Source organism: Budorcas taxicolor, chromosome 1 (genome assembly GCF_023091745.1).
Source record: "Budorcas taxicolor isolate Tak-1 chromosome 1, Takin1.1, whole genome shotgun sequence".
Taxonomy (NCBI): Eukaryota; Metazoa; Chordata; class Mammalia; order Artiodactyla; family Bovidae; genus Budorcas; species Budorcas taxicolor.
Window position 1 is genome coordinate 177,997,858 of NC_068910.1, and position 18,702 is coordinate 178,016,559.

At 40.9% G+C, this 18,702-nt stretch overlaps 1 pseudogene; it reads right to left on the bottom strand.

Annotated features, from left to right (window-relative positions):
- Positions 1-17,324: 17,324 nt before the first annotated feature.
- The window catches only part of LOC128053019 (14-3-3 protein eta-like), a 40,075-nt pseudogene continuing 38,697 nt past the window's right edge, over positions 17,325-18,702 (bottom strand).

The following is an 18,702-nucleotide window of genomic DNA, read 5'->3' on the forward strand; positions in this document are numbered from 1 at the left end:
ATTAATGACTTGAGCCTTGGCTTCTTTCCACGGAAGTCACAGGAGGAGTCACAGTGAGCCTCAGGCTTTTGTCACAAATACAGCAATTACTCTTTATGATTTTGCTAGAGATTCTTTTCTGTTTGAACACTCTCCTCAAACAAAATATGATAATATTAATTTACACCCATAAAAACGATAAATTTTTTGGTTCCTTATCAGGCAGTGCCTTAGGCTCCACTTTAAAACAGGTTCATAGGGAAACCCTCAGTATTCATTACCCAAGAATCCCTACAAAGAGTTTGTGTGGATGGTAGTGAAGCATAGGACTGGGGAGCCAGGATGCCTGGGCCTCCATTATAAATCCTGCCGCTCACTAACTGTGTCTTTGGGAAGAGACAATCTCTTTGTGCATCTGTTTTGTCACCTGTAAAATAAGAGTAATAAGAAGGACTTACTTCATAGGTTGTGGTAAGGATGTAAAACTTTGAGAATATTACCAGGTACACACACAAACACTAGGTACATAGCTGGCGCTATTAAAACCAACAGTTTAGAAAAAGCAATTTGTCAGAGTTACCACCTAGCCACTTGGCATTGAGTAAGTCACTTTCCTGATTCTGATTTTCTTAATCTTAAAATGGAATATATAAGGTGCAGAGTGAGGGCTAAAGATTGTCTTTGAAATCATGGCTGTATGCTGCAAATAGTTGGACATGACTAAGCACAGCACAGCACACAAGCAGCAAATACAGTTGCCCACTGTATTGTAACTGCTCATGTTTTTTAAATCTATATCTTTTATATCTCTCTTCCCACCTTCTACTTTATAATTGCTTGTGTGTCTTTTTATTCCTCTCTCTCTCTCTCTATATATATATATATATATACACACACACATATTTTACATTATTAATTCCCTGAGAAATGGAAGCAATATATATTTATACTTCATAGCACATAGGTCAGTATCTTAAATATAGTGAATACTAAAAAACTATCAACTGAGAAAAATTAATGTTAGTTTAATTTTAGTACTTTGGCATACACTAAATTCTGTGAGTCTCCTTGGCTTTACATTATGGAAGAACTCATTAGGAACCTGGGAAATTAATACAGTAATACTTTCTATACCATATACACAGCAGAAGTAGAATAAAAGTTTGCAAAAATACTGAAAATTTACATTTTCCCTTTGATGATTTGCCATTATTATTATTTGTTTCTCTTGTAAGCTCACAACCCACTAGAACCCAGATCCATTATTTCCACACTTCAAATGTAACTCATCCATATGAATTTAGAAATGTCCCCAGGTAACTGAAACTGATAACGTGAATCAGTAAGGTCTAAGTGTAAGAGCACTTATACCTTCAATCAGCTTTCCAAGTGCCGACTGTGCTGCGCTCCCACGATTGTGCTGTGTTCTGGCCTCACCCTGGCACACCTATGTCTGTTTCTATCCATTATGCTGTCCTGGCCCAGACACAACTTCTAAAATTCACAAAATCACAGGTCCTCAAGTATTCACTAATATAGTCTTTTAGCAGCATGTTAGTTTCCTACTGTTGCTGTAGAACCACAAACTCAGTGACTGGAAATAGCACAGATTTCTTCTCTTATAGTTCTACAGGTAAAAAGTGTGACAGAGGTCTCCCTGGGCTCAAACAAGGTATTGGCAGGGCTGCATTTCTTCTGGAGGCTTGAGAAAAGATGAGTTGAGTTCTTCTCCTATCCCATTACTCTGATTTTTCTTCTGCCTCCTTCTCCTCCCACATTTAAGGACCTTTGTGATGACACTGGGCCCACCCAGATAATCCAGAATAATTTCTCTATTTTGAGGTCAGCTAATTAGCAATCTTACTTCCATCTTCGAGCTTCAAACCCCTTTGCCACGTGAGGTGACGTAGATTCCCAGGTTCCAGGAGATAGGATGCAGCCATCTTTAAGAGTTCATTGTTCTGCCTACCACGAGTTGTTCAAAAATATGTTTAACATCCTTTAAACGTATCCAGGTTAGCGCACTGGAAAACTGGCATTTTAAAACTGGAGTTCTTTGATAACTAATGAGAACCTACTGTACAGTTCAGGGAGCCCTACTCAGTGCTCTGTGGTATCCTGAATGTGAAGGAAATCCAAAAATGAGGGGATACATGTATACACATAGCTGACTTCATTTTACAGTAGAAACCAACACAACATTGTAAAGCAACTATATCCAATAAAACAATTAAAAACTAAAATAAAATTGGAGTTCTTTAAGTAATTTGGGAGAATTAAGACTTCTAGAGGGAGGAGATAGTTCATTTTTGGAAACAGGCTCATGTAGTAATGCCAAGAGACTCTTTCATCTCAGAAGTCTGGTTTCCACAGTGACCAATACAGCATCATCTGTTGTTTTGCAGTCTGCCATGTAGGGCACCCACCTCGATCCCCGCACGGACAAATAAGTGACAGAACACGAAGCCCTCCTGGCAGACACACTTTATCTAAAAGTCCACAGACTGAGGATTTTGATGCATAATTCCCGCTGTGTGCGTGGCAACATGCTGGACTCAATGGAAAGACATCATTCACATTGGATGGTTTCCACTGACTGACAAGTTGACTGCAGAGGGAAACTTATGACAAACAGATAGGACCTCAAGTTCAGCTACCGTCAGAGTGCTAGTGCCACAGATGAGCTGCAGTCTGAATGTGGAGGTTTGCTTCATGTGGAAGCTGGCTTTTTAGACTCCTTTGGTATAGCTGGTTATTAGTAACATGGCCTTGATATAAGATAGCCAGGTGCAAAGCCCAGCTCTTTCCCTTAAGAGATTCGTCAACTTGGGCATTTTACTTTCTAGGTCTTAGTTTTTGCGTCTGTAAAATTAGTGATTGCTACCATACAGGATGATTATGAGGAAAAGTGAGTTAATATATTAATTTTAGCACAGTGCTTGGCACACTGTAAGCCCTCGATGGATGGCACTTCTTTTTCTCTTTTTAATCTGTTAGACTTCACTGCTTTAAATTCTAGCTAAAATATTAGGGAGAATATAAAAATATATCTTTTACCCATAGTAACAAGCTACTGAATTATTATTACATTGATACACTACTTGTTAAAATAGTTCATTCTGTAACACTGTAATTGAAGATAATATTAAATCAATTAAGTGAAAATGAAAATTTTAGTTTAAATGACTTTCCAGCAACATGAGATGAAAGTCCTTATTATTTTGCAAATTCTATTATTTGCAAATGTAGATTTATTTCTGCCTTGTTTCCTTGCCTCTTTGCTTTGGGGTCTCTCACATTTAAACTCCCTGTTACTGTGTTTCTAATGGGGCTTCCCAGGAGGTGCCAGTGGCAAAGAGCCAACCTGCCAACGCAGGAGACATAAGACACAGGTTCGATCCCTGGGTCAGAAAGATCCCCTGGAGGAGGGAATGGCAACCCACTCCAGTATTCTTGCCTGGAGAATCCCATGGACAGAGGAGCCTGGTGGGCTATGGTCCATAGTATGGGTTACAAAGAGTTGGACACGACTGAAGCCACTGAGCATGCATGCATGCAGGTGTTTCTAATAATGGCTTCTTGTTTGTACCTGTTTATCACTATACTCAGAATCTACCTAGTTCAGGATTATCCTGTTCTTTATATGATAATGGTCATGCTAAACCAGGCTTCCCTGGTGGCTCAGATGGTAAAGAATCCACTTGCAATGCGGGAGATCTGGGTTCGATCCCTGGGTTGGGAAGATACACTAGAGAAGGGCATGGCACCCCACTCCAGTATTCTTGCCTGGAGAATACTGCTCCTCTCTCATGGACAGAGGACCCTCATGGGATACAGTCCATGGGGGCTCAAAGAGTCAGACACGACTGAGTGGCTAAGTACAGCACACAACACATGTGAAACAAGAAACAGGCAGAAAGAAGAGATCTCTGATAGAGGAACACATGGATTGTGATGGAACCTATTCTTAAGGAAGAGATAGATTTCAGGCTGGGCTTGGTCTCAGTCACCCTTCTAGACAAAAAGACTAGCTGAGTATAAGCCAGACGAAACACATCTGGTTATGAACATGATATAGACAAAGAGAGCTTCAGGGCCATAGAAATCAAAAGGAAAGTTGGTCCCTAGCAGTAAGCAACCAGCACTGGGGCACTGGGCAGAGCTTTCCTAGCAATAGAGTTGAGAATTACCATCTGTAAAGTGATCTGGAAGGAAGTCCAACTGTAGATGGTGAGATCAAGGGAGTGAATGTAATAGCCCCAGGTTGCTTGGAAGTGTGAGACAATGGGAAGCCAAGAAGCAGAACCTGAACACAGCAAGAAGAAAAATATGTTCTGGCCAGAGCAGACCAAATCACTTAGCTAGTGAGCTAGTGAGGAGGATTTAGAAATTCACCGTCCAAAGTGAAGCTTCAGTTCAGTTCAGTTCAGTCGCTCAGTCGTGTCCAACTCTTTGTGACCCCATGAATCGCAGCATGCCAGGCCTCCCTGTCCATCACCAACTCCCGGAATTCACTCAGACTCATGTCCATTGAGTCAGTGATGCCATCCAGCCATCTCATCCTCTCTCGTCCCCTTCTCCTCCTGCCCCCAATTCCTCCCAGCATCAGAGTCTCTTCCAATGAGTCAACTCTTCACATGAGGTGTCCAAAGTACTGGATTTTCAGCTTCAGCATCATTCCCTCCAAAGAAATCCCAGGGCTGATCTCCTTCAGAAAGGACTGGTTGGATCTCCTTGCAGTCCAAGGAACTTTCAAGAGTCTTCTCCAACACCACAATTCAAAAGCATCAATTCTTCAGCACTCAGCCTTCTTCACAGTCCAACTCTCACATCCTTACATGACCACTGGAAAAACCATAGCCTTGACTAGATGGACCTTTGTTGGCAAAGTAATGTTTCTACTTTTCAATATGTTATATAGGTTGGTCATAACTTTCCTTCCAAGGAGTAAGCGTCTTTTAATTTCATGGCTGCAATCACCATCTGCAGTGATTTTGGAGACCCCCCAAAATAAAGTCTGACACTGTTTCCACTGTTTTCCCATCTATTTCCCATGAAGTGATGGGACCAGACGCCACGATCTTCATTTTCTAAATGTTGAGCTTTAAACCAACTTTTTCACTCTCCTCTTTCACTTTCATCAAGATTATTTCTAATGTCTTTATACATAACCATGCTGAAGTTATATGCAAATATCAAGTATATGGCTTTCAATGTGTAGTCATCATGTAAAGAACTAGTAGCTGTTATCCATTTCAGCGGATTCCTTTTATGATCTTCATGAAGCTATTAGTTAAAGCCTCTTTTGGGAATTCTCTGGTGGTCCAGTGGTTAGGATTCTGTGCTTCCACTGCAGGGGGCATGATTCGAAACTTGGATGGGAACTAAGATCCCACAAACCATGCAGTGCAACCAAAAATAAAATAAAAAAGCTCTTTTTAGGCTTTCCTCCAGGTAGCTACACATAATAGTTTAAATCTCACACTAAATTTATCCAAATACTATCTTCCACAGTACCAAGCGGGCTTGCTATATATGTTTGTTGTTTTTTACTACATTAGTTCTTCCTTTGTCCTTTTCTTTCCTAGATGTATACTGGGAAATATGTTAGCGCTCATGACCTCATCTGTTTTACATGTCCAGGGAAGCCTAATAGGAATTTAGAAAATTCACTTATAACATATGTGATCCCTACATTCTTAGCCAGCAGACTTCACTGGTTGAGTGCTGATGGGTCTGCTGAATGTCCTGCTGAATGTCTTTTACCTGAGCCCAGGTAATGAGAATAGGTGTATCTCTTCTTGGAAATTAATGCTGTTTTTGTCATCTATCTCCAAAGATACAACAGCAGTTTGAGTGTGCTGCAGCTCTCTCTGCTTCCCCAACTCATATGCTCCCTACTAAAATCCCTCAAGAGGCCATCTTCCTCTGTTTCACTCATGATGCATCCTATCTGTCGAGGATTGTACTGGTACATGGGAGGCATGTGGATATTTAGTGCCAAGTTGCTCTTGGGGAACAGGAAGCCTAGCAAGGGTTAACCCTGTGTTGAGGGGAAGGGTGAGGGGAGTAAGGTGGGTCAGAAATCTACACTATTGGTTCTTGAGAGAGCAGACATCAGAAAGGTTTGTGCTTTGGTTGCCCTTTCCAGGTATCTCATGGTCTTGCTTTCACACTGTTTTTTTTTTTTTCCTAAGATCTTTTTTTTCACACAATGCTAACAACTACTGTATTAACTTAGTATTTTAAACATTTTTTCATAAGTACCACTTTTAAAAATATATTCGGCTGAGGAGACCACTCTCTCTGTCATCTACAGTCACCTGAGCCACACCTCTGTGTGGAACTATTTCAGGGAGGAAACTACCACTGTGACTTTGCTAAAGGGAGCATTATTAAACGGATGGGTAAAACAGAGTACAGAAAAACAGCATCGAACATTTATGTATTTGTAAATTGCTGAACATATTTATAAAATTGTCTGCCTAATAATCTTTAATGTGGTGGTGTTCAATCAGTCATGTCTGACTCTTTGTGACCCCATGGACCGTAGCCCACCAGGTTCCTCTGTCCATGGAATTTTCCAGGCAAGAATACTGAAGTGGGTTGCCATTTCCTTCTCCAGGGGATCTTCCCAACTCAGGGATTGAACCTGAGCTCCTGCGTCTCCTGCATTGGCAGGCAGATGCTTTATCACTGTGCCACCTGGGAAGCCATCTAATCTTCAGTGCTCATGCTAAATATCGATACTCCTGTTTATGTAATCATCAGTAAACCACCAGTAAAGATTATCACTTTAATCTTCAATGCTTCCCTTCTTTATCTTTTATTTCTGATTGCTCTCTGTTTTTTTCCTGCTCTTTTGTAAATATTCACAAAGAACATACAATATCTATAGCACTGATAGATGCTGGCTTACAGAATAGAATTACAAGGTACTCAAGGTATTTAAGGTACACAAGGAGACAACAGATGTTTGGATCAACGTGATCCTGTGTGTTAAGTTCTATAGGGAGATTATGTATGAGATGCTGCGTCACCACACAGGAAAATAACTAAGTTTACATGTTGAGGGAAGCTGCCCAAAGGAGACATCTTAAGAAAAGAGTGAGACTTCTACAGGAAGTCAAGAAAGACAGAGATTTCAAACAAAGGGAATATGTCCCTGACCCCACTGGCTGCCCCTTTAAGCACCGTTTCCTCTTCAGCTATTCCTTGCCATTGAAATCCGACTTTGTTTGTATTTCTAGTAGCCTCATGAATCACTTAAGGCTTGAGTAAGCCTTAGAGATTAAATCTTGGTTAGTCTAAGTCAATAGGAACAGTTTTATTACCCTCTGCATGGTTGCTTTAGAAAAGATGACTTCATTCCATCCTGGTCCATGAGATAGAATTGGGAGATGATTTTTTGTGGGGATTCTGGGACATCCCATGTGAGGATGGTTTTTATATGCTGCAATATCAGGATATGAAGTTTGAAACTAACAGAGACACTTGTCACCATGGGAGACAAATTTGATATTAAAAAAAAAGGGGGGGGGCAAAAACAACAATCCTGGAACCACTAACTGGAACTAACTCTGATTTCTTGTTGTGTCTGATAATAAATCACTTTATTTTGTAAGTAATTTTGCATTAATGGATAAATAATAACAAAACAAAGGCTGTAGGGACAATAAATTATCATCGTTCCACAATCCGCATACCTACACTAAGGGCTTGGCTAATGTTTCTGGAATCCTATGGTATTGAACTGAGTAGTTAAGGATGAAAAAGCGCAATTTCCCTGAGGCTGTGGATGAAGACCAGGGCCAACTCTCACAAGCTTGAGACGCCAATAAATAAAGAAGAAACTAGTTTGATTCTATGGGAAAATGCAAGATGCCCTAGTCTAAATATGAATGTCAAATATAAATTTTGCTAGTCTCTGGAAGGGTATAGAGCAACTGAGTCTGGCAGGAAACAATAGGTTGGTCTCTCTGACTTTAGTTCCTTTAAGTTGGCAGGCTCACCAAGTAGACTCACTCCTATAAAAGCCTGCCCTTAAACGTTCAAAGCTTTAATCATGAACCACTTGTACCGATTTTGTTTCACTAAGAAAATCATTTTCAGTTTACGATTTCACCATGATCTTTGGTCTAAAATGCTCAGGGCTTCTTCACTGTTTTTCCCTCCACTCTTCCCCTACACGCAATTCGACGCTCCATCAACATCTGGGGCTTCCTCAAAAAAAATATCCTACCAGTTTTGGTCAACTAGGATCATCTTCTCTGGCACAGACCACTCTGAACAAGATTTGCTCCAGCTTTATGAAGATTCTAAACAAGATCCACCAAAGTACTTTCTTACAGAGATAGAAAACTGACCAAGTTATTTGTAAAAAGCCCCATTCTTTTTATTTACTGATATTTAACATGTACTTAGGCGTCCCTCGGAGGAGGCAATGGCACCCCACTCCAGTACTCTTGCCTGGAAAATCCCATGGATGGAGGAGCCTGGTGGGCTGCAGTCCATGGGGTCGCTAGAGTTGGACACAACTGAGCGACTTCACTTTCACTTTTCACTTTCATGCACTGGAGAAGGAAATGGCAACCCACTCCAGTATTCATGCCTGGAGAAACCCAGGGACGGGGGAGCCTGGCGGGCTGCCATCTATGGGGTCGTACAGAGTTGGACATGACTGAAGCGACTTAGCAGCAGCAGCAGCAGCAGTAGGCTTCCCTGGTGGCTCAGATGGTGAAGAATCCGTGAAGAATTCAGATGGTGAAGAATTCCCTGGGTCAAGAAGACTCCTAGAGAAGGGAATGGCTTCCCACTCCAGCATTCTTGCCTGGAGAATTCCATGGACAGAGGAGCCTGGTGGGCTACAGTTCATGGGGTCACAAAGAATTGGACATGACTGAGTAACGAAGCCAAGAAACATGTATTTGGTTTTTTGAACATATAATAGCAAAAAATTATCAACCTTACTTTTTGCAGACAACATTCAGTTATCTCAAAATCAATATTGCAATATAATTATTGAACCCATATTAATTCATATTGACATAAATTTAGAATATGTACATGTACCAAATAATAAAAAAATAGGTATAATAAAAGTAAATAGTCATGGTGTTTATTTCCCTAAAATAGGTACATTGGAGCAGATGCTTCAGAAAAGTGTTTAGATATTGACAGGACAAAACCCTGCCTCAGAAATATTTTCATTAAAGAACATCTAGCTTTTCAGGATAGCCTTTATAATTCTTTCTTAAGCACAAGAGAACATTTCTATAAAACTGACAAAACCCCATTTTCTTAATTCTCATTGTTTTCCAAAACTATGAGCCAGACTGAAAAGCTGCAGGAACAGAAACCCAGCACTCTTGTTTGTTCTGAAATTCTAGTGCTTAACAAAATGCTTCACATATAATGGGTGTGCTTCTCTTTACATATACATATTTGGAATCAGAAGTCTGAGTATTGCTTTTCTAAAATAAATTTTTTATTCATTTATTTTTGGCTGTACTGGGTCTTTGTTGTTGCTCACAGGCTTTCTCTAGTTGTGGTGAGTGGGGGCTACTCTCTAGTAGCAGTGAATGGGCTTCTCCTTGGGATGGCTTCTCTTGTTGTGGAGCACAGGCTCTAGGCGCATGGGCTCAGTAGTTGTGGCTTGCTTAGTCGCTCTGTGGCATGTGGAATCTTCCCAGACTAGGGATTGAACCCGGATCTCCTGTATTGGCAGGCAGATTCTTATCCACTGTTCCCCCAAGGAAATCCCTGAGTATTGCTTTTGAGTAATACGTGAGCTGTGAAATTCCAGATGTTCAAGCTGGTTTTAGAAAAGGCAGAGGAACCAGAGATCAAATTGCCAACATCTGCTGGATCATCGAAAAAGCAAGAGAGTTCCAGAGAAACATCCAATTCTGCTTTATTGACTATGCCAAAGCCTTTGACTGTGTGGATCACAATAAACTGTGGAAAATTCTGAAAGAGATGGGAATACCAGACCACCTGACCTGCCTCTTGAGAAACCTGTATGCAGGTCAGGAAGCAACAGTTAGAACTGGACATGGAACAAAAGACTGGTTCCACATAGGAAAAGAAGTACGTCAAGGCTGTATATGGTCACCCTGCTTATTTAACTTCTATGCAGAGTACATCATGAGAAATGCTGGGCTGGAAGAAGCACAAGCTGGAATCAAGATTGCTGGGAGGAATATCAATAACCTCAGATATGCAGATGACACTACCCTTGTGCCAGAAAGTGAAGAAGAACTAAAGAGCTTCTTGATAAAAGTGAAAGAGGAGAGTGAAAAAGTCGGCTTAAAGCTCAACATTCAGAAAACTAAGATCATGGCATCCAGTCCCATCACTTCATGGCAAATAGATGGGGAAACAGTAGAAACAGTGGCTGACTTTATTTTTCTGGGCTTCAAAATCACTGCAGATGGTGATTGCAGCTATGAAATTAAAAGACGCTTACTCCCTGGAAGGAAAGTTATGACCAATCAAGACAGCATATTAAAGAGCAGAGACATTACTTTGTCCACAAAGGTCCTTCTAGTCAGGGCTATGGTTTTTCCAGTGGTTATGTATGGATGTGAGAGTTGGACTATGAAGAAAGCTGAATGCTAAAGAATTGATTCTTTTGAACTGTGGTGTTGGAGAAGACTCTTGAGAGTCCCTTGGACTGCAAGGAGATACAACCAGTCCATTCTGAAGGAGATCAGCCCTGGGATTTCTTTGGAAGCAATGATGCTAAAGCTAAAACTCCAATACTTTGGCCACCTAATGTGAAGAGCTGACTCATTTGAAAAGACCCTGATGCTGGGAAAGATTGAGAAGGGGATGACAGAGGATGAGATGGGTGGATGGCATCACCGACTCGATGGATATGGGTTTGGGTGGACTGTGGGAGTTGGTGATGGGCAGGGAGGCCTGGCGTGCTGTGGTTCATGGGATCGCGAAGAGTTGGACACGACTGAGTGACTGAACTGAACTGAACTGAGTACCTGATGGTCTGAAAACACTGAAGCAGACTGTGGGGGTGCTGTTATGCAGTGAGTGTCACTGTGCTTTCAGAAGACTATAACCTATTTCTGATTTTGACCATGGACTCTTAGATTTGAAGGTAAGTAAAGAGGTCTTTTCAACCTCTTACCCACTTCAGCAAAACTGCTGTTTGTTTCTGCTCTTTTTGGTTTTAGTTTGCTTGCTACATTCAATCAGTTGTCTTAGGCATTCTTTTAAAAGAAAGACAGAAAAAAATTTACTCCATCTTCTATATGACTGTATTTTCAGATCCAGAAGAATAGTTGTCCTTCTGCACATGAACAATCCCCAATTTTTTATGACCTTGCTTCTTGACTCTCATCATCTTGATATTTAATCCTTTCACCTTTCTCTGGGACATGGAAATCTCCTTTAAAATGTGGTATCATGAATTGAACTCAGTACTCCTGATTCACTCTTTTTTTTAATCCCAGTTAAAAATATAATAAATCTAGAGAAAAGTTAAAGGAACATTGTATTATTCCCCTTTATTAACAATATTTAATATTCTCATTTATTTTTTCTTTGTCCTTATAAAATACACTAATTTTTGCCTGAAGCTTTGCTATTAATTTGCTGACATTAAAAAAAAATTACCCCCAAATATATTTGCCCCTAAAACATAGCATGTATTTTATGAGAACAAAGACATTTTCTCACATTATCACTGTACCATTAATACATCCAAGAATGTAACATTGCTATGACAATAGTCAACATTCAAATATACCTAACTGTCCAATTGTTATTTATAGGTGCTTCTTTTTTCCCTGTCCCAGGATCCAATCAAGGACCATGGTTTACATTTGGCAGTTGTGTCTCTTTAATATTCTTCGAGTTCTCTCAGTTTTCTTTGATTGTTTTCTTTTTAAAAAGACTTTGGGGCTGGTGTCTTACAGAATATCCCACAATTGGAATTGGTCTGACTGCTTTTTTATGATTAGAGTCAGGTTAAACATTTTCACAATAATACTAGGTAAAGTTGTATCAATAATAATAGGTAAACTTGTGTCATATCACTCTACTGCCTTAAGCGGAGCATGGTATCAGCTGGTTCCATTTCTGGTGGTAAGCATTTTTATCATTTGATCACCATCACTTAACATGGTGTTCCCAGACTCTCCTGTATAGAGGTCAGTATTTTCCTTTGTAATTAATCCACATATAGGGGTAATATTACTTTAAGACTATATGAGCATCTTGTTCTCTAAGATTTATACCTATAGTTTTAGCATCTATTGATGACTCTTGCCTTCATCAATTATTACACTGGCTGGTGCAGAATTTCTAATTTTATCTCTTTAAACTTTACTAGCTGGCATTCTAATATAAAGAAGAGCTTTGCCTTTCCTGATGTGCTTTGTGTGGTTTTCATCTCCTTTGTTCTGAATATTATATTCCCACCAAAGCACCCTAAGATTGCAGTAAATTATTTCTCATAATTGGGTCACACAGGTCACTCAAAGAACAAATTGCAGTTCCATTTGAGCATGTAGAGTTTTAAACAATTCAGCATATATTAGAGCATTAAAGTGTAAGAATTAATTAGATATGTTCATGTAATTCATAGCGGATATTGCTATTTCTTTAGCATCCTGACTTAGTTAATTTTTACTTTTTCAAAGCTCTCTACTGACAATGTATTTTCCTGGCTTCTTATGTTACTTCCTGCTGGAGGTTTATCTACCATTTGTCACTGAACTGTAGATACATGTTTAGCAATAAAAATGATCACATAATATTTCTGAAAGTGATTGTAATTCTACCCATAGCTACAAAGTCATTTGCCAATGATTTTCCCCATATCAGCATTATATGTTAACATGTCACAAGTGTTTATTACATAGTAACATTAAATGAGGAATAACATGGTATAATATTGCAACGTAATACTTCTCTGCAGAAAACCCTTGACAGAGATACTGTTAACATTTAAGCATATTAATTATCAGAAAATGGTCTAAATGGTTTGAAATTAGGATTATCTGGCTCACCTTTTTTTTTTCCCCAGAGAAAACAACAAAGCCTAGAGAAACTAAAAATCACTTCTTTATTTCTTTTCACAAGGTCACTTCTTTTCAAGGACACGGATTTTTTTCTTTAGAGATTCCTGAATTGGTGTTTCTCTCATGAGTGTCATCATCCCTCAAGCTTACAGAAGAAACAGATGTGGCTTTTCTTTCCATAAAGACTGTATGAGGCTGCAGCAGTTAAACATACTTCTCAGCTGCATCTTCACAACTGCAATTTGGCACTGCTTTTTAATTTATCAAATTGAAAAAAACATAAGGCAAAAATTACGAGCCATTTCTCTTGTTATTATACTGATTATACAGATTCAGCATGAGCAAGACAGATGCTAATTTGTGCATAAAGCACATTCCTTTTGACAGGAAAATATATATAAACTGTGGTTGAAGAAAGACAAGGGTAGAGCTAAAAGCATTTTTTGATTTGTATGGAAAGTTTTCAGTGAAAGACATGATCTCCTGCTTTATCATATCACCAGTAATTCCTAGATATAGAGTGTCAGTAAAGACACCCAAACAAATCTCTTCCCATGGAGCCCGGTGAGCTTGGCAACTGGGATATTTGAAACAGGATGAATCCAAGCAAATCACAGAAGATAGGTGTGATTGAGAGAAAACAACGAGGTCACCTGTGTCCCAATTTTTTGCACCATTTCTTCTACAGAAATTCCAATGTGACCTTCAGCAATTCCCTTAACAGCTTTTGGTTTCTGTTTTCCCATCAAGATGTTTGGGTTACATGCTGGCTGTGTACCTTTCAGCTATAACATTTGATATATGGATTCTATTTTCCAAGCTGTGTAGAATGAGTTTGTGATCTAAGCATCTTTGAACTGATATAAATTCAGAGTCAAATAACCCCCATGACAGGTGGATTTTCCCCAAATCCCATTATGACCTAGAAAATTTGGTATTAAAAGCAACTTTCCTCGATACACTTATAAGCACTTAAGTGTCATAAATTCAAGACCCAGTCAGTGCAACAAGAATGATATCTGCCAAGAATGATGGCAAAGCAGAGTTTTAGAAGAATGGAAGATTAAAGCTTAAAGTGGAGAGAATGTCTGTGGTGATAGATGAACTTCTCCTACTTAATATGTAATAAAAATCATACTCTTCCTTCAAAGCCTAGTCAAAAAGCTACTTACTCTATAAAAAGTCCCGATTGCCCCTCACCCACCCTATTTTCCATTCAGTTTCCTTTCCATTTTGTTCTATCTTCCCTTCAGTGTGGTCTTCTGTTAAAATTAACTATTCGCATGTCAATTTCTCGCACTGTTTTGTAAATTTCTTGAGCCTAACACTTCTCTTTCACTTTTGTGTTCATTCTTTTTTACTTTCTTACAATAGGAGGTCTTGGTAAGAAATGTGGAATGAACAAGCTACTACTAACTGAAAGAATTTGGGAAAGTTCAAAAGGAGAGAGAAGATGCCAGTTAATATGGTCTCTCAACCTTCCAGGATCCTCCTTGCTGGAATCTTATCTCGGCTGAGTGATGTACATGCCACCAAGAAGGATCCTGAGTCAGAATGATTGGCTATAGATAACCTGGAAACTAATCCCATCACCATAAAACCCAAGACTGAGCCACGTGGCACAGCAGTTCTCCTGGGTTCCGTTACCCTGCTACTCTTCACCAAGGTACCCCTTTCCAACAAAGACTCTTGCTTTGTCAGTATGTTGTGTCTCCTCAGATAATTCACTCCCAAGCATTAGACAAGAGCTCACTCTCAGGCCCTGGAAGGGTCCTGCTTCCTACAACAAAATGATTAATATGGCCAGTTGTCTTAATGATCACTAGATGCAATTTCTGAGTATTAGCCTCATTACTCAAAAAGTAAATAATCTCACATCAATAAAAAAGAATTAACTACTCTTTACCGCGTTTGCTATTGGAAACAGTGGAAACAATGTCAGACTTTATTTTTTTAGGCTCCAAAATCACTGCAGATAGTGACTGCAGCCATGAAATTAAAAGATGCTTACTCCTTGGAAAAAAAGTTATGACCAACCTAGATAGTATATTCAAAAGCAGAGACATTACTTTGCCAACAAAGGTCCGTCTAGTCAAGGCTATGGTTTTTCCAGTGGTCATGTATGGATGTGAGAGTTGGACTGTGAAGAAGGCTGAGCGCTGAAGAATTGATGCTTTTGAACTGTGGTGTTGGAGAAGACTCTTGAGAGTCCCTTGGACTGCAAGGAGTTCCAACCAGTCCATTCTGAAGGAGATCAGCCCTGGGATTTCTTTGGAGGGAATGATGCTGAAGCTGAAACTCCAGTACTTTGGCCACCTCATGCGAAGGGTTGACTCATTGGAAAAGACTCTGATGCTGGGAGGGATTGGGGACAGGAGGAGAAGGGGATGACAGAGGATGGGATGGCTGGATGGCATCACTGACTCGATGGACTTGAGTCTGAGTGAATTCCGGGAGTTGGTGATGGACAGGGAGGCCTGGCGTGCTGTGATTCATGGGGTCGCAAAGAGTTGGACATGACTGAGTGACTGAACTAAACTGAATGACATGTATTTTCTACATTATGATTGTAGACAGTTAAGTACTCATCAATTTCTGGCAGACAAATGTTAAGATTTACCTGACTGAGCTTCTTGAAGTCAGGGATCATGTCTTGTCCAGTTCTGTGCTGCTGGCATTGGTCATGACATCTGGCACTAAGTATCTGCTCTATTAAGGCTTACTGAATGGAACAATCCTGACCTAGGGAGCTGGGTTAGGATTAGAAGGGGAGCTGTGGGGAGAAAACAATAGATTAGTTTTTTTCTTGGATGAATTCAAAAGAGACTTCCAAGAAAGTAAACAAGGGATTGCAGCTCCCAATGAACCACATTATTTGCAATATTTTCAGAGTGACTTAGTCTTTAACTAACTATAGTTGACCCTGGAGTAACTCAGGGTGGGGAAGTGTTTGGGGCACTGACCCCTGAACAGTCCTTAACCTACATGTAAGTTCAGTCTGCCCTCTTCATCTGGGGGTTTTGATCGGTGGACTCAACCAATCAAGATCACGTAGTACTATAGCATGTATTTACTAAACTAAATCTGTATATAAGTAGACCCTCACAGTTCAATCCCATATTAAGGGTCAACTGTAGTCTCATTTCAACAATATATACTTTTTAATAAACTTGTATCAAGGGATGTGAGACAGTGAGTGTGAGATCATGAGATACAAAAGGAATCATTTAATATTCTAGATTGAATCATCTAAGGTTATCTCATTCCTGAATATTCACTGGAAGGACTGATGTTGAAGCTGAAACTCCAATACTTTGGCCACCTGATGCAAAGAACTGACTCGTTTGAAAAGACCCTGATGCTGGGAAAGATTGAAGGTGGGAGGTGAAGGGGATGACAGAGAATGAGATAGTTGGATGGCATCACTGACTCCATGGATATGAGTTTGAGTAAGCTCTGGGAGTTTGTTTGTGATAGACAGGGAAGCCTGGCTGTGCTGTAGTCCACAGGGGGTCGCAGAGAGTAGGACATGATTGAGCGACTTAACAGAACTAAAGGTTATCTCATTTTTTTCTTATTTTTAAAAATATCCCCCAAACAGCATTTATTTACCCATTGAACTCCAAAAGATATAATTTAAAAGTCTAGTATTTTATAATCATCCATTTCGATTGACATGGGCTGACACATAAGGAAGACAGCCAAAGAGTTACAAAAAATAAATCCATGACTCTTAAATAATCATAACCTCCCCCCACTCCCCAAAGTTACAGGTATCAAAACTTTAGATGTATTGCACTGAAAAGGTTTGTGCACCTCATTATTTAAAGAGGGAAAACAAAGTACAACTTAATCCTCACGTGAGGCAGCTTATTATTAAGTGGATGGAAAGGAGAAAGGATCTCTCCGTCTCAGCTTCCCTGAACCGTTTTCCATCAGTTTAAGAAACAGGTGAGAGCGGTAAATTCATATTTGCATGCACGGACATACTGCTTTAACAAACATTACCAGCTTGTTTTAAATGAATCATTTAAATAGCTGACTGTTAAATAGCCTGTGTCCGCTAATTCTCCCTTCTAACTTCCCCATTGCTTTCACCTCCATTTCACTTAGATAAGCAGGCATAGTACAGAAAAGGCCTCCTTGGGAACGTACCTGTCTGCACAACTGGAAAAGGAAGCTTCCACGGGCTCAAAGCAATGCCAACGAATTTGTCCAGAACTGCTTCCCGGGAGAACGGAGAGTAGATATGAGTAGTCTGAGTAGCTGTGCTGCCACACAGACAAGTTTAGCACTAGATATTCAGTGATTGTGATGAGGAAGGACTGGCGGTGACAGGGTGGGGGTCAGGACCGAGGCGCCTGCGTTGTTTTCTCCAGCTTCCTCGTCCTGTTGGTTGCCCCTCCAGAGGGTGAGGTTCTCTTGCAGCAGCCGCACGACAAGCAGGTAGTTCTTATAGGAATCCTCGTTCAGTGAGTCCAGCTCGGTTACGGCACCGTGAAAGGCTAAGAGAGAGGCTTGCCTGCGATCTTTCTGGATCTCGGCGTAGAGTGAGGCCTGGCCTAGCCGGATTGGGTGCGTGGGCTGCAAGCGCTCTTGGCTGATTGCGGAGGCTTCCTTTCCGCAGAGTGCAGTTTGGGACAACATCCTTTTTCTTCTCACCGGAACCGGCCCCTGCCAGGTAGCGATAGGAGTCGCCTTTCATCTCCAGGGAGAAGACTTTACTCTCACACTGGAAATCACTGCGGTTCCTCATGAGGAACTTGTCCAGAAGAGCCAGCATGGCATTGCACACCGTTTCCAGCTCCCTGTTGATCTTCGCTCGGTAAACCTTAACCTTCTTTAGTTTCTTCTCATTCTGCCACAGTTTTCTGGTCGATGATCCTCCAGGAAGACAGGCAAAGCCCACGTTCTTGTAAGCCACAGAGAAGAGGTCTCGGTTTTCAGTGAAGACAGGTTCATTGAGGCTGGTCGCTTCCTTCATCGCGGAGGCTTTGGCCAGCCGCAGTCGCAGCTGCTTGCGGTGTCCCTTGTCGTTGTGGCCGGGCCTCTCCTGGCACCAGGCTCCCTCACTCGCCCATGGTGCGCGCGCTTTTGGCCACCGCGGAGGCCACTGCCACTGCGCACGCGCGCACTGGCTTGCCTTGTGGTCCAGGCTGCAGGTGGCAGGCAGCTCAGATGGCCCGCAGCTGTGCTGGCCTTCTCGGCTGCCTAGACCTCTGGGCTGGGTTGTCTCATTTTCATATTTGTCTGGAGTGTCGAATAAAGTTTATAATTCCTTTTTCCTCCTTTCTTACATGATTGAGATTTTCTTTTTTATCCACTCCATGAGCTGTTCCATAAAATCGATAGCATCTGTACTATTCACATAGTGTCTGAACTATAGGGGGCAGCATGTGGGGGAGCATGTGGGAAACCAAGGTCTGGTACAGCTGGCTGTTGTTGTTGTTCAGCCCCTCAGTCAGGTGCGACTCTTTTGTGACCTATGGACTGTAGCCTGCCAGGCTCCTCTGCCCATGGAGTTTTCTGGGCAAGGTTATTGCAGGCGGATTTTTTACCCCTGAGCCACCAGTGAAGCCCACAGCTGGTTGTGCACTGGTCAAAAACCTAGCATAGGGGGGTGATGCTTGAGTGATTTTTGGCAATTTTTAGTATATTCATTGCTCAGTTTCCTATTGTT